The 5,783-nt window shown below is 35.4% G+C and overlaps 1 pseudogene; it reads right to left on the bottom strand.

The window, feature by feature from the left end:
- Positions 1–2,695: 2,695 nt before the first annotated feature.
- On the bottom strand, positions 2,696–2,794 carry LOC150104026 (small nucleolar RNA U3; annotated as a pseudogene).
- Positions 2,795–5,783: the final 2,989 nt, after the last annotated feature.

Below are 5,783 nucleotides of genomic sequence, written 5' to 3'. Positions count from 1 at the left end.
TATTTTCGATATATTCTGATATCAATTTGCCAATTTTAATTCTTCTTAATGAAGTTCCTATCATTATCAGGTTAAATTTAGTCTCGTCTTTCTCTTCCGGCATACAGACTAACTGGTCAGCGAACAAACGTAATTAACAGACACTAAATGCTAGTAGTGGGGGCAGATAGCTCAGTGTCTTAGAAGCCAGTATTGCAGATGGTGGGTTATGGGGTGAAGCATCCTCAAGGATCCTTGGATTTCTTAAAGGCGTTATATAATGATAATAACAAAAATAAAAATTTTGGCAAATTCAAATCACTTTAGCAATTTGTCTCTAGTATGAAAATCTTTAACAACGACCTGCCATTTCCTCTCCGTCGTAAGGAGTAAAGCCATAAATATTCTTTGAACTCGGCAGCTGTATTTAGAGCTTTTGCAGGTTGCACGTTACTCGATTGTTAATTCTATTAAACCAAGAATGCGCACTCTAATCAGAAGTGTGGTCAATAAAGGACTCTAAAAATCCCAAGCAATTCCCTTAGGAGCAAAGTCCTCCTACACCAGAGAAAATCCGGACCATACCAGAAAAACTCACTCTGTAGAATGGATAGTGCCAGCAAAAGTAATAAAGGAGGGGATGGGGGGAAGAGAAACTGAAAGTTCCCAGTATGGGAAGGAAAATGCAGAGCACGTGATCTGCCTCACCCCAATTCTCCGCCATAGTAAATCACTTTCGAAAGGTGAAAGATCACTGTCTATCTATCTATCTATCTATATATATTATATTACGATTCCAGAAGTTAAGACAGAAATGGAAGCTGACGTTATAATAATAATAATAATTTGTGAGTTCAACAAATCTTCATCATCGGCCTGTAGAGTAAGATAGGCTGATAGTCAGCAGATAGTAGGAGAGGAAATAAAGATAGAGTGCATAGTGGTAGAGTAGGTTAAAGAGGCCGCCTCAGTTGACCTGTTTTAGCTGTTTGCCCCCCCAGGGGCGTTTCTAAAACGGTCGCTGATTTTTCACTTTACAAAAGGAAAAATCCTAAAAAGGAAACATGTAACAAAACAAACAAAAAAAAGTACAGAGAAAAGCAAAAATTGAAAGGTAAACTTAGAGGTGGAGGAAGGATCTGGCTCGAGTGATGCAGCTCACAAGGAACTGCACCGCCTCGCTGTAAGCCTTCGCCGCTCGGGTTCTCAGGTCCTCTCCCACCTGTGATAGCTGAAACCGGTGAAGCTGTGTACAGAAACCCCACAAGGTGGTTACTGTGTCTTTCTTTTGTTGTGGGCAGTTATTATTCTTTTGGCCACCTCACTTCCTTTGGCCATGTCTAGTTTGCAGAGAGTTATGAAGAACGCAGAAGCTGCCGCCTCGTCTAAATCCTGGGATACCTCTACTTGCTCAGGGGTGATTTTGCTGATGTCATCAACGAAGATGTCAACCCATTTTGAGCTGACGATGTCAAATCCAGGTTTCCCTGTGAGGAGGAGTTCAGGTTCTCCTATTTTTTTCATCGCTTCTTTGAATTTTTCCGCCACCCCTGGGATACCTCTAATAAGATGGCTTAGAGTCTCCCCTGCTTTTGCGTGAGGGACTTCTGGGTGGGCGGGCTCAGATACTTTTGCTGTTTTGAGCGTTACCAACTCTTCTTCCTGTGGGCTTAATGGCCGTTTGGAGGTGTTGATGTTCACCTCCATCTTTCCTTCTTCTATATTAGTATTGATAGTTTCAATAACGACTGTTTCTTCTTGTTGGATTTTACTGCTTGTGGAAGTTTTTTTCCCCTTACAGTTTTTCTTAGACGTGGAGGTATGGATTTCTGTTATATCAGGAGCAGCCTCGAAAGGAGGAGAAGCTTCCTGTGCTGTGTCATTTCCATTGCTTGGTGGAGTTGCTGGCGTGATTGCACCACCCATCCTCTCAGCAAGGGTTCTGGATGGGCATGTATCCACTTTGTGGTCAATGACCCCACATTTCAGGCAAGCTGACTCACATTTTTCTTGGTTGTGGCCTGCTTTGAGGCAGTTTTTACATTTCACTCTAAGACAGTCTGCCCCAAGGTGAGTGAAGGCACCACATCTAAACACATTGTTTTTTTACACCAGGGTAGTTTATCATTACTCTGGCGGATCCAACAATAATAAAGTTGGGAACGGGCGTTTTCATCTCGAGGGAGATGTGGACTTCGCCCGACTTCCATTTAGGGTTTTCTGCGTCATTTAGGACTTCCACGTTGTGTACAACGCCCCATTTCCCGAATATTTCGTGGATAATCTTTACATCGGTTTCAATATATTCTGAAGGGAATCTGGGGATTCGAAGTAGTTTGGTAATGCTCCCTACCAAAAATGGGACTATTGTTTTTCCATTACATTCGAATCCTCCAAGTAGTTTGTCTCTTGTTTGTTCACTCCTTACTACTACTTGGAAGCGGCCACCACCAAAAGGAGTAAAACCAAAAATCTGGTCAGCGCCGACGTTATCGATGAGGGCTTTAGCCACACATCGAGGTCGTAGGTCGGCTTCAACTTCGATTCCAAGGGTCCGTGTACGCGGCAAAGCCATAGCTGGTGAAGGCGGGGGGGTGCCTAAGCTATTCCCACCACCGAGTGTTTTATTCTTACCCCAGTCCGGGGTTTATTCTGTATCTGCTGCTGTAGTTTATTATCAAGTGCCTCTATGAGACGCTTTGTCGATAATAACTGAGCTAACAGATACTACAATTTGCTCTTAGCTAAACAATTTGCTAATCACCTATGCACTCGCTAATCACACTACAGAAATGATCCTGTGAAGTATGATCTTGTCAATATCAAAAACTAATTCATATTTATTACAATTCCAGAAGTTAAGACATTTATTATGATTCCAGAAGTAAAGACAGAAATGGAAGCTGACGTTATATCAATATATATCTATCAAAAACTTATATATATATATATATATGTAGAAAGTTTTTTACCTTGGGTATAATATATGTTAAAGATACCAAGTTATTTTAAATATAAACCTTGGTTTTTTTACTCCATTTCCCAAGTAAGCAAACAAACAAGTCAGTCAAGTTTGCGCCTGCAAGTGTTGCAAGTCTAGCTGATCCTGTACCACCTTTACCACCAAGGCAACTCGTGGTAAAGGTGGTATAAGCTCTGATCACTATTCTTAATCATCATCATCATCATCATACGTATCAAGGATTTAGGCCTAGTATGGCCTGTTCCGGCCTTAGAAGTCATCGTTGAATCGTTTAAGAGGACGTCCTGGTTTTCTTTTTCCTAATGGCTTGTACTTTAAGGATTGTTTTGGTAATCTTTCTGTTTTCATTCGTTGAACGTGTTCCATCCATTTATGTTTATATTTTTTAATTTTTTCAATTACTGGTTCTTGGTTTAATTCTTTCATAATATCTTCGTTTCTTTTGTGATCAAATAGGGTATACTTTGCAGTTTTTCTCATAAACTTCATTTCTGCTGTTGTTAATCTTTGTTTGTCTTTTTGTTTTATTGTCCAGATTTCGCTTCCATACATTAAGACCGGTAGGGTTAATGTATTGTATGCTTTTAGTCTGGTTTGTTTTTGAACTAGGTTTGGTTTAAATATAGAGTTAATTACTCCTGTTATTTTTAAATATTTTGCAATTTTTATGTTTATATCTTTTTCATTTTCATAAGTGATCATACATCCTAGGTAGTTAAATGAATTCACCTGTTCTAAGATCTTGTTATCTAATGCTATTTTAGTTCTTGCTGGATCTTGTCCTTTAAAGGCCATAGTTTTTGATTTTTCCGTTGATATTATCATACCATAATCTTTGGATATCTCATATAGATTTAAAATAGCTTTCTGTAAGTTATCTTCAGAATTTGTAATTATTATTTGGTCGTCTGCAAAGAGGAGAGTGTTTAAGTTAACTGTAGGTGAAAGTTGTATGATGTATCCTTGATGTATATTTTTACTCCATTTTATTATTATTTCATTTAAGTAGATATTAAAAAGAGTTGCTGAGAGGGGATATCCCTGTCGGACCCCTTGGTTTATCTCTCTTGTATATGATAGCTCATGATTTAATCTTATTTGTATTTGATTATTTTCATATATACATGTGACAGCTTTTAGGATATTATTTGGTATTTGTCTTTCTTTTAATATGTTAAATAATATGTTTCTTTTAACTTTGTCAAATGCTTTTTCAAAGTCAATAAATGCAATATTGTTTCTAAATTGTATTCTCTTCTTTTTTCTATTATTAATTTTAAGCAAAAGGTCGGATCTATACATTATCGTCCTTTTCTAAATCCATTCTGTACTTCTAAAATAAAGTTTTCGGAATATTTCATTAGTTTGCTATTTAAGATTCTGCTATATATTTTGTAACATGAATTTAGTATACTGATACCTCTATAGTTTTTAGGGTCATCTCTATTACCTTTCTTAAAGATAGGAATCACAATTGCTTTTTTCCATTCTATTGGGGGGATACCAGTTGAGTAAATTTTATTTAAAAATAATTAGAGTCTTCCTTTGAATCTTGTTCCTGCGTATTTATATAGTTCTGAACCTACCTTATCTTCTCCAGGTGATTTTCCGTTTCTTGTTTCTTTCAGGCTGATTTCTAATTCTTCTTCAGTTATTTCCTTTTTTCATTTTCGTTAATTGTTTGCCAGTTGTCTTTTTTAAAATATTTGTCTGTCCACAGTTCTGTGTAGTAATTTAGAAATTCTTCTAATTTCAATTCAGTGTTTAATTTTATGTTTTCTTTGGTATCTGCATTTAGGTGTTTCAAAATCTTATATACATTGGGTCTTATTTTATATAAATCATGTTCTAAATTAGAAACAAATTTATTCCATGATTCTCTATGTCTTTTTCTGACTTCTCTTTTAGCTATGGCTCTTATTCTTTTATATTCTATTTCATCTTCTAATCTTTTACTGCTTAACAATTTGTGATAGGCTTCTTTTTTCTTTTTGATTATTTCTTTGATTGTATCATCCCAGATCTTCAGTTTTTTTCTTTTATTGAAATTTTTGGTCTTTCCTAAGCTTTCATTTGTTGCTGCATTTAGTATCGTTTTTATATTAAGCCATTCTATTTCTATTTCTTCATTTTGTTTTATTTTATCTAGATACTGGTTAATTCTTTGTTCATATAGCCATTGTACATTTGTGTCATTCAATAGTCTAGTTTTATAAACAAATGTTTCAATTTTTCTTTCTGTTGTTGTTACTTGTAGCCATTTAGGTGGTAATCTTAATTTTATTTTAACAAGGAAGTGGTCACTGCTTATTTCATATCTCCTGTGAACTCTAACATCTAGTGAAAATTTTGATGTCTTTTCATTTAATATGAAGTAATCTAATATTGATTTCCATCCTCTTGCTGCCCAGGTATATTTATATATGTCTTTATGTTTATGGAAGGAATTCATTATTTTTAGGTTATTATATACTACAAAGTCAATCAATTTTTTACCATTTCTGTTTAGAGTGTGTTCTCCATGTATTCCTATATTATTATTAATTTTCGTGTTTCCAATTCTTGCATTTAAGTCTCCTGCTAAAATCATGTAATCATTTTTATTTATTTTATTATATATGTTTTGTAGCTGATTATAAAAATCAATATTATCCTGTTCTCTTCCTTCTTCTGGGGCATATAAACCAATTATTGTTAAATAGCCTCTATCTATTTTTATTCTAGTTTCTATTATTCTTTCATTCCATAATTTATAATATTGTGCTCTTTGGTCTCTGTCGACTCCACTGTATATCACATTAAAATTTTCAGTTCTCATAGT

This window comes from Typopeltis vanoorti, chromosome 8 (genome assembly GCF_054136105.1).
Source record: "Typopeltis vanoorti isolate ZY-2024b chromosome 8, IOZ_Tvanoo_1.0, whole genome shotgun sequence".
Lineage (NCBI taxonomy): Eukaryota > Metazoa > Arthropoda > Arachnida > Uropygi > Thelyphonidae > Typopeltis > Typopeltis vanoorti.
Note: the sequence above shows the minus strand (reverse complement) of the source record. Positions and strands in the feature narration are given on the sequence as shown.